General features: G+C 36.6%; 1 pseudogene; it reads right to left on the bottom strand.

The window, feature by feature from the left end:
* Nucleotides 1-9,723: 9,723 nt before the first annotated feature.
* LOC122451133 lies at nt 9,724-10,307 on the bottom strand (annotated as a pseudogene).
* Nucleotides 10,308-11,409: the final 1,102 nt, after the last annotated feature.

Below are 11,409 nucleotides of genomic sequence, written 5' to 3'. Positions count from 1 at the left end.
AGAGGAATGAGAAATATAGTTCCCAGAAAATGCCCAAAAGGGGTAAGACATTTCAGGCAAGCAAGATTGATAGCTTTCATAATTTGGCACTGAGTCATTTTCATAGCCACCAACAGGCACACACATGCATATACACACCAGCCATCCTTCCTCCTCTCTTCCACAGATATCTTCCAAGTCCACAGTAAAAACTCAGCTAAAGAAAATGAGAAAATCCATGTCATTTGAGCAAATAGATGAAAATTTTTGGATATACCAGGAGGACCCAATTTATCAGTTGGAAAGAAGCGAATAGTAGGTATAGGCGGTTGTGAAAATGACAGGAGAGTTTTGCATTTGAAGAGTGGAATGACTATAGGAGACTAAAAGAAACTAAGCGACTGTCCTTTTCACCTGAACATATGCCCAGACTGGGAAGGGAATCTGGGAAAAGGCAGACATTCCTCCCTGAGAAATGTTTCTTCCCAGAACAGAGCCAAGAAGAACCAACCATAATGGACAGGATGCTTCTGATTAAGATAAGTCAAGTAAATACTACACAGGTGTCTGTAGAAAATGTTTCTTCTCAGTAGGGGAACAATCTGCTTTACCAGGACAAAATTGATCAAATGCATATTCCCAGATAGGCAGCAGGCTCTCAAACTTCACCACAGGCTGTTGTGTGAATATAGAGAAATGGTGTCTCTAATTGTTTTGCTTCTGTGATGATCATAAGTAAATGCCAAGCTGTATTAAGCAGTTATTTCATGCCTGAATCTTACTTCTTAAATTCACTGGAAATGAATGATGATGAGTGACTTCTGAAATATAAAATTGCAGATTCAATTCCACGTGTTTGTATGTATGTATGCATTTACAGTAATAAAATTATACAGGCAAGTCTCCTACATGTGAATGAGTTCTGTTCCAAGAGCATGTTCGTAAGTCCAATTGGTTTGTAAGTCCAACAAAATTAGCTTACATACACAACTAACACAATCAGCTATATACTACTGTACTATAAAAAGGTTTATAATAATTTTCACACAAATAATATATAAAAAACAAAAACCAAACATTTTTAATCTTATAGTGTGGAACCATGAAAAGAACAGTAGTGGTGTACAGCAGCTGGCCTGCAGGGGCTGGCACTGAGTAAATAGGTGAGAAGAATTACTGACTGGAGGAGAAAGAAGGGGTGAGAGATGGTAGAGTGGAAGGATTGTCAGCAATAGGAAGCGGGGGACAAGCTGCAATTTCAGCCATGACTGACGTTGATGGCACATTTTCTGGTTCCTTGCTGGAGTCTATTCTATCTACCCTCTTGAAAAAAATGATCCAGTGATGTCTGGATAATAGATCTTTGTTTTTCTCATCATAGATTACACAGTAGCACCAGATTGCATTCTGAAAGGCTGCTGCAAGTTTCGTGTACCGTTCTATGTTTGGGTCCCATGCCTAAAAATCTAACAGTGCTTCCCCAAAGAAAGAAAATCCTTTTGCCATGACCTGCATCAAGAAATCTCTTGGCTTCTTCAGTTACTTCTCCTTCCTCTTGTCTTTCTTCCTCCTTTCTCTGGGCCTCCAATTCCATCAGATCTTCATTAGTAAGCTCTTCATGTGCTCGTCAAGGAGTTCAGTGAAGTTGTCCTCTTGTAGATTTAGCTCCAGCTTCTAGCTGAGAGCCACTAAGTTGCTGAAGACCTCTTTGGACTCCCTGTCCATCTTCTCAAATCCATGAAAATTGTGAACAAACTGCAGTCAAGGTTCTTCCAAACCTCTTTCATGGGGATGGCTGTAACTTCACGCCAAGCAAAGCGATGTTTTTTATGGCCTTGTAGATGTTATAGTCCTTCCAAAATTGTCACAAGATTCTTTCTGATTCATCACTCACCTTTAGTGTCTAATAAAAAGTGTGATGTAAATAATATTTCTTAAAGATCACTTTAACTCCCTGGCCTGTAGGTTGGATGCATGACGTATTTTTCGGTGGCAGACATGCTACTTTGTCATTTGGGATGGAAGTTGTCCATGAATGGGGGCTGCCTGCATGCTAAGTGGCTTCATTCAAGTCTGACTCTTTGTGACCCTATGGATTGTAGCCTGCCAGACTCCTCTCTGCATGATATTCTCCAGGCAAGGATACTGGAGTGGGTTGCTATGCCCTCCTCCAGGGGATCTTCCCAACCCAGGGATCGAACCCAGGTCTCCCACATTGCAGGCGAATTATTTATCAGCTGAGCCACCAAGGAAGCCCAAGAATACCGGAGTGGGTAGCCTATCCCTTCTCCAGTGGATCTTCCTGACCCAGGAATCGAACCAGAGTCTCCTGCATTGCCGGAGGATTCTTTACCAGCTGAGCTACCAGGGAAGCCCTGAAATAAAGATCCTGTACTACTATATCCTGCATAGGACTATACAGTAAAGTACACGAAGCATGGCCACTTTTGGAGAATGCATGCACATGCCAGTGTACCTCAGATGTGTGAACTATCATGTGACTGACTTGTAAATGCATGTTTGCATCTTCTTCAAGCTCATAACTTGAAGGTTCATACGCAGGGGACTTACTGTAGGTATATTATGACAATTTGTCTAACTCAAAGCTTTAATGGGGAGTCTTTTGTTTCTGTAACTATTACTTCATATTGTATTGTTTCTTATTTGAGTTAGGCACATTTTCTAATCATATTATTTCAAAGATTATTCAACGTAAAGTCTAGACAGATGGACTTAATGGTCTTTTTTTTTTTTTTACTTCACAATCTTTTGATATGCTTTTCATTCCCATAAATGTGACTATTTCATATTATGGTTTAATTGGTTTTGGTAGAATATGCATTATAATACAGATACATAATATGCATGTAAAATACACATAAAAAATTCATGCATAAACTGCTTCTTATTCTAAAAGTAAAATGTTTCAACACTGTTACATCTTCCAGTCAGTAGACGTCATAAATAAGCTGCAACATATGAAACATCTATTAGAACTGGAGTATTCTTTAAAATGTGTATTTCTTTATCATGCTTAAATATCATCCACCTTTGTACTTACCTTTCAGTCTTGGGTGGCAAGAGGTTAAACAATAGAGTGGATGGATTAGGACTCACCTTTAGATGCTATTTTAAATCAGTGCCTGTGTCTATGATATTACCCTTGCAAAATGCTTTTGGAAGAGTTGATGTTCAATTATATCATTAGAGAAAAAAGCTAAAAATATTTTCACTTGCTTTTCTTGTTTGTATTTTTTCAGCTTGTTAAACTAGGGTCTGTTTTGTCTAGGTTATTTGCAATCTCATCATCATCCAGAGAAATGTGGTTTGCAAATTAAAATAGTAACATCAGCAATTTCCCCTGAGAGAGACTTGCTTCTACCCTGCCAGAGGCAGTATCACTAAGTAACAAATATTGAGAAGATTTCTCTCAGCTGCTACTGTGCTTATGAGTGTATGAGCACTGGCAGGCAGGGACCTGTCATCTACAGATGCTAATACAAACTAATGTGAACCATAATCATGAATTTCTTTTGGAGACATGGCATTACTATTATTACTACAAGAATATTTGCCAAAGGCAAAAAAAAAAAAAAAAAAAGCCAACCAAATAACAACACAAAATCTTCCTGATTCCTCCACTGTCTGCTTCATTAAGTGATTCTCCAGACCTCAGCTAAATATATTCTCTCTCTGGACCTAATCTTGCAATCCTCACTCCTATCAAAGTAGAAATATTGGCCAAATAATGATTGCAAAACCACAGCCTCAGACTAGAAGCCAACTGTGTTTTTGTTTTGTTTTATATTTTTTATTATGTCCCTTAGCTTAAATGAAGCTCAAGACCTAAAAGCTAGTGTATCTTTCACAGTTACTGCATTTTTTTGAGAACTCATAATTAAGACAGGGAAGAGGAGTGTATGTTCATGAAATAACAAACCTTCAACATCCTTGTGAAATCACTATTTATTGTGATTATTTCTTGTATTTATGGAATTTTTTTTGCTACTGTCTTTCCTTATTTATAAAATAAACATTGGTAGAGCTGTTTGCCAGATTGTGTGATGATGCTGGCAAGGGAATATGAATTAACCTCTAACATAAAGTATAAACATAGAAGGATGGGAAAATGGAGTAAGAAGTGATCTTTTTGGTGAGGTGGGTTTAGAGGAGGTTAGATTTAAGCCAGATGTTCATGCTAATCATAGGATGGAAAAATCTTCTTGGGAGAGTGAGCAATATGAAAATATTCTGGCCACATGAGGCTAGCATGCAAAATCTAAGCACATATTGAAATGCATGACATGGGTAGTATGTAGGAAAGAGTGAAATCTGATTTTTCAAATGATTTGATGACATATCAGAAGGGAAGGGCAGGCCGTTGGTGCTGTGGCTCTTCCCCTAACTTCAGGGACACAGGAGGGCTTGAATCTCCCTTAAAACATTAACTCAAGTAATTGTTTGGTGCTTATCTTTGTTGGATCTAAGATGAATGAGAATTTGAGGGTGGTGTATCAGAAGAAATACCTGTACATTTGGTCCAGATGAGTATTTAGCACCAAGTACCCAGTATTGAGGGCTTCCCAGGTGGTGCTAATGGTAAAGAACCCATTTGTCAATGCTGGGAGACATAAGAGATACGGGATTCAATCCCTGGGTTGGGAGGATCCCTTTGACAAGGGCATGGCCACCCACTCCAATATTATTGCCTGGAGAATCCCATGGACAGAGGAGCCTGGTGGGCTACAGTCCGTATGGTTGTAAAGAGTTGGACACGACTGAAGTGACTTAGCACTCATGCATGCCCAGGATTGATAAACTGTAGCTACACTGGAGAGTGAGTGCTAGTTCTGCACCTTTGAGGGAGCTACATAGCTAGGCAGGATAAAACCCAGAGACTCCAGAGCCCACCGCTCTCTGACTTCTAATTATCCACATACAATGAACCTTGTCTATTGTGAACACAGGCAACTTGAGTGATGAATGATCAAGACAGAAACTCTGCCTGGAAGTCACCAGACCTCTTTGCTTGCTCTGCTTTGCATGCCATACTTTCTTCCTTTTCTGTTCTCTTTCTTAACACTGACTAAACAGAGAAGGTGAAAGAAGTTCTATCTTGTGAGTTGAATGTCAATCTGAACTCAAGACTTCTGCTGTTAGTAGAATAGAGTTGGTATTGGAGACAATAAGATCTTCACAAATGTAGTTAATTTTTTATCATAAATATTTCATTTTCACAGTATGAATATGAAAAATTAAAACTAAAGCCACCTGTATCCATAACCTAGAGATAATTATTAACATAGTCTTGATACTGATATATATTTACTAATAAATTCCATAAATGTATTCTTTTATGCATGACTTTTCTCACAAGTGGGACTTTGCTGGTGGCTCAGACAGTAAAGAATCTGCCTGTAGTGTGGGAGACTCAGGCTCAATCCCTGGGTTGGGAAGATCTCCTGGAGAAGGGAATTGCAACACACTCCAGTATTCTTGCCTGGAAAATTCCATGGACAGAGGATCCTGGTAGACTACAGTCTATGAGGTCTCAAAGAGTGGGACACAACTGAGCGACTTAACACTTCACTTTCTCACATGTGCCATGAATATTCTACCATGTTGCAGGGTAAATATGCAGCATGATTTTTAATGACTCCATAGAATTCTACTGTATGACTATTATATTATTTAACCAACCTATCAATACAACTTTTTGCTATTAGTTTCCATACTGTTTTCAATACATGTGGAAATTGCTTTTCTGAAAATTATCAATTTATAATTCCACAAGTAGCATTTGCCACAGCATATCTATGCATTTTCCCACCAACACTTAATTCACATTTTTAAAACCTTTTGTCAGCATAGTAGGTGAAAAGTATTTTTTTTATATTTGTATTTTCTAATAATTTTTATATTAAATGAAAAGTTATAAGGAAGAAAGTATCACTAAAAATGCTGCCATATAGAGATAACTATGTTAAAATCTTGGTGCTTAACCTTCTGAAAATTTATAATGCATATATACATATGATTTTTTAAAATAAATTGGACTATACAGTACATGCTATTTTTTACCAACAGTATATTTCACTAAGGATGTTCAATGAGAAAATGATATTCTATTGTGTGTATTTCACAATTTCCCTATTGTTGAATATTTATATTCAGTAATTTCCCAAATGTTGAATATTTCTTATCTTCTTGCTATTATACAATGGTGCTGTGATGAACACCCTTATGTAGTCTTGATCGCTTGTCAATTATTTCCTTAATATTATTCTCTTCAAATGGAATTATTTGGCAAAAAATTCTGCATACAGTCAAACTGTCTTTTATAAATACAAATCCCTGTCTTTGTTAGCAGTATATACAGATATCCATTTCTCTATACTCTTGGCAACACTAGATATAATCATATTTTAAATCTCTACCAACAAAATAAATGAAAGGTATTATAAATCATGCATCTTAGATTCAGTGAGATTGATTATCCTTTAATATTTATTGACTATTATTTCTTCAATGGTAAGTTGCCCTCTGATGTACTCTGTCCATTTTTTAGTAGTCTGTTCATCTTTCCTTTAAAGAAGAATTCTTTATATGTTAGAGGATATTAACATTTGTCCGCTACATGATGCTACTGACTTTTAATTTTGACTATGGTGATTTTACTGAGCTAAACTTTAAAATATATATGGAGAAAAATCTACAAATCTTTCTTGGTGTCCTTTCTGTTACAGGATTTTTATTCACCCTAAAAGTATTGAGCTGTTTTAAAAAATTTCTTATAGTGTTTTCTTTTAAACTGAAGGTCAGTCATTAACTCATTTAGAGTTTTTCTTTTTCCTGCATTTTCTCAAATCCATTATAACCTTTATAATTCCTCTATCAATTTGAAATATTTTTCTTGTACAATATGTATATAATATCTATTCTATATGTATTTATATATGTTCTCTCAATATTGTTTAAAAATAAATATTAATAGCAGATAGAGTGTGTTTCTACAATATTTAGTCTATCTACCATATACATTTTGGAATACTTTTGCCTCATTCCAATAAATCCATTATGATTTTCAGAGACTGTACATGAAATTTATAAATTTAGTGAAAATCTTTAGCTCCATAATATTGAGCTTCCTCATGTAAAAACGAATTCTTCCCTTAATTCAAAGTTTCTTTCATAATTCTCATGATATGTTTACATCATTTACAAAGACATTTGGCACATTTACTGTTGCTTATTCTTATGATTTTTGTGTATGTTGTTATTATAAATGAGGTTTTTTTGTGTATATGTACATGCAGATGTACACACATAGGCATGCATGCTCACTCGCTCAGTTGTGTCTGACTCTTTGGGACCCCATGGACTGTAGCCCATCGGGCTCCTCTGTCCATGGAATTTCCCAGGCAAGAATACTGGAGTAGGTTGCCATTTCCTTTTCCAGGGGATCTTCCTGACCTAAGGATTGAACCCACATCTCCTGCATCTCCTGCAATGGCAAGTGAAGTTTTTACCACTGAGCCACAGGGAAGCCCATATATGTATATTTAATTTTGCATTGAAAAGTGAAACATTCATTTAAAAAAGTTACAGAAAGCACAGCTACTATTTATGAAGTGTTCTCTCTTTTAAACACCACTGAGGTCAAGACATAAATTTCTAAATGTTCCAGAAATCCATTATGTGCCCCTTCCCTATCATGACATTTCCTCCTCAATGATGATCAGAATTTTGTGATGATTATTGCCTTGGCCTTATTTATGGTTCTTATGTTAGAACTATACATGTCCTTATTTATCTGTAAATATAATATATACATATATTTCACTTTTCCTTCTTGTTGAATTAAAATAATTATATTCTATAATTATATTTTCTTGTGCAATTGATTTGTTACTTTCATACATTAGCTGATACTCTGTTCAATATTATAGTTGATTATCCTTTTTAAAGAAGTAATTTTCTTATATCATCAGTAAATTATGTTATTTATCGTTTCCTTTCCAGTGTCTAAATTTTCATTTAAACCTATAGGGTCTTTCTCAACTGTTAGTCTAATAACATTGGTTACAGCTAAGAGAACAATGTTAAATAATGGCAATAATCAGAATACCAGTTTTTTTCCTCATACTAATGGCCATACTTTTATTGTTTGTCATTGCTAGCATATAGTGGTTGTTTTGAGATATATGTTTATCATGTAAAGCAATATTATTTCTATTTTCCGAGAGATTTTTTTCAGAAAGAATATAAAATATTATCATGTGGCATTGTAGTGTCACCCAAGGCAATTGTTTGTCTCTGTTATTTTGAGTGACAAATCAAATTTGTAGAGCTATTTGGAGAGAAAATTTATTTTATACTATTGGTATTGTCAACTGGAAACATGATATTCCCTAACTTAATATTCTTCAGGAAAATTGAGTATTTTTCTTCATACTTTTTGCTCCATATTTCTTAACTTTACATGTAGTGATTCTGTATTTTTGTAGGTACTGGATGGAGTCTCTTAAAATTACAATTTAAAATTGAATTTTATAAATTTATTTTATAATTGGCCTCTATAATGACCTCACTTATTAGCTTTAAAAGCGTTTTCTATTTGTTTTCTCCTAAAGTTTTTCCAGCAAATAATCATAGCACCTGTAATGATTATTTTTCTTTTTAAATTTTTATAATTTGGGGGCTTGCACTTCTGGCCAAGAGGCATTAACAGAGACGAATTTTACTCCCCATCCTTAACAATTACAGATCTGGACAAAATACATGAAGCAATGACTTTTTAAAGTACTTACTTTTTCTTCATGTATTCCTAGCTTTACTAAAGTATGCTTGACAGATAAAAATTGTATATATTTGTGGTGATTTGATGTTCATATAAATTCTGAAATAGTTACCACTATCAATCTAATTTACCATCCATCACCTCATGTAGTTACCCTTTTGTTGTATGTATGTGTGTGTGTGTATGTGTGGTGAGAATACTTGAGATCTACCCTCTGAGCTAATTTCAAGTGTACAATACATTATTATTAACTATCATCACCATTAGACCTCCATCTTACAACTGAAAGTTTGGACCCTTTGACCAACATCTCCCCATTTCCATCTCACCCACCCCATCTCCCGGATCTTGGTAACTAGCATTTTATTCTCTCTATTCTGTTTCTTTGTGTTCAATATTTTTAGATTCCTCATAAAAGTGAGATAATGTGGTATTTGTATTCCTGTGTTTTGCTTTATTTCACTTAGTATCATGTCTCTAGGTTCTCCTATGTTGTCACAAATGCCAGAGAAAATATTTTTATTTTTTTGAGAAACCTCATACTTTTTTTCATAATGGCGGTACCAATTTACATTCACACCAAAATGGGCAAGGGTTCCTTTTTCTCCACATCTTCATCACCACTCAATATCTTTTTTTTTATCATAAAGTTTAATTATGCTTCAGAAAAAATTGAGTGAATAACCATCTCTGAAAAAATATATTGACTCTGTAGACTGCAGTTACTGGGGGTGGGGAGGGTAGACAGCAGCTGGTAAGTTAAATTACCCAATTTTCTATTCTTAAAATGACAAGAAGTCCCACATCCAGTCTGATTATAGAGATGCATGTGCCCCAAATGGCTGAGAATAAATACAACAAGAAAGGCAGAAGCTGTAAAGCTAAGGGCATGCAATAGGCTCTAAGAGAAAGTCTCAGAAATACCCAGAGTGGCAACAAGGAGCGTTTGGCTGTAGTTTGAAGTTCTTTTTAGTCGTCTTTGTCTTTCACTCCATGCTTAAGGATGCGCGTGAACTCGATGTAATTGAAATTCCCCTTTTTGTCAATAGGTGCTTCTCTGTACAGCTCCTCCACGTCCTCATCTGTAAACCCGTCTCCCATTGTGGTCAGCAGTTCTCTCAGGTAATCCTCCTGAATGGTGCCAGTTGCTTCTTCATCAAAGCAAACAAAAGCATTTCTGATGACATCTTCTGGATCTGTGCATTTAAATTTTCACCAAACATTGTGAGAAACATGGTAAAATTTATGGGACCTGGAGCCTCATTCATCAGGGCATCCAGATATCATCAGTTGGATTTTTTTCCCAGGGAAGCAAGCATGTCATGCAAGTCTTCCTTGTCGATGAACCCGTCCCTGTTCTGGTCAATCATGTTGAAGGCCTCCTTGAACTCCTGAATCTGGGACTGGTCAAACATGGCAAACACATTGGAGGTCGCACACTGGGGGCGCTTCTTGGTGGTCTTGGTCTTTGCTCTTTTGCTCGACATGGTGGCAGTTAAATCCCTAACTCAGCCGTGAGAATCCGAGAGCTTCTGGAATCTCCTCGCTGCCCCGGCTGCCGCTATCAACTCCCTTCCACTCCCAGAGATCAATATCTTTTACACTGTAATTTTTGGACACTGTGTGTGCTCAATCATTTCAATCATGTCCAACTCTTTGTGACCCCATGGACTGTAGACCGAGAGGCTCCTCTGTCCTTGAAATTCTCCAGGTAAGGATACTGGAGTGGGTTGCCATTTCCCACTCCAGGGGAATCTTCCTGACCCAAGGATCGAACCCAAGTCTCCAGTGTCTCCGGAGTTGCAAGTGTATTCTTTACTGTTTGAGCCATCACGGAAGCCCCCAAAAGCCCGACATGCACTCAGAGGCTCAAAGTCCTCCGTGTCAGACACTGAAGGAGACCATGTCAGCTTAGACACTGGGGGAAATTTAAACCAGAAATGTGATCCTTAGAAGAAGAGAAAGAAAACAAGCCATATTGACTGGACCAGCTTGCTGTCGAAAGATAGTTTCCAGGCTGCATTACAGACAACGTGCATCCAAACTGAGCTTGATCAGTGAATGAGAAATACATTAGAGGTGAGAGAAGTCACAGAGTTACAGTCTGCAGAATATTGGAGAGGAAGAGTAAGTCTGCTCATAGAGAAAGAGAAAGCTCTAGGGATCTGCAGAGGTCTTCTCAAGTTTTGGGCTCAGTTCTGATTTAAACATGTGAGAGAAGAAATTATTCAAGCTAGGAAAAAAAAAAAGAAGCACTGAACAACAGTAGGCAGGAGAATTTCTGGAACTTTTAAAACTAGAGATGGTTTGCATTTCCAACAGTCAGAGCAGAAAGATGTTGAAAGAAATGGGGTATTGTATAGAGTTCTAGAAAAACATCACCTTAATAGTGGGGTTAAGTTAGGATTAGACTAAAGCTAACTCTGGACCCACTATAAAATATCTTAAGAGCTGTCATTGAAAATATTCAACTAATTCCAATAAATTTTGCTGCATGCTAAAATAAAACATAGCACTACTTAAAGAAGGACACAAAAAAATCCAGCATTCTATAATATCATGCCAAGAATGAAAAGAAGCATAAAAATTTGAGTCACAACTGGGTGAAAAATGAATCAATTACAAAAACT

The sequence above is a fragment of the Cervus canadensis genome, chromosome 12 (genome assembly GCF_019320065.1).
Source record: "Cervus canadensis isolate Bull #8, Minnesota chromosome 12, ASM1932006v1, whole genome shotgun sequence".
Classification (NCBI taxonomy): domain Eukaryota; kingdom Metazoa; phylum Chordata; class Mammalia; order Artiodactyla; family Cervidae; genus Cervus; species Cervus canadensis.
Note: the sequence above shows the minus strand (reverse complement) of the source record. Positions and strands in the feature narration are given on the sequence as shown.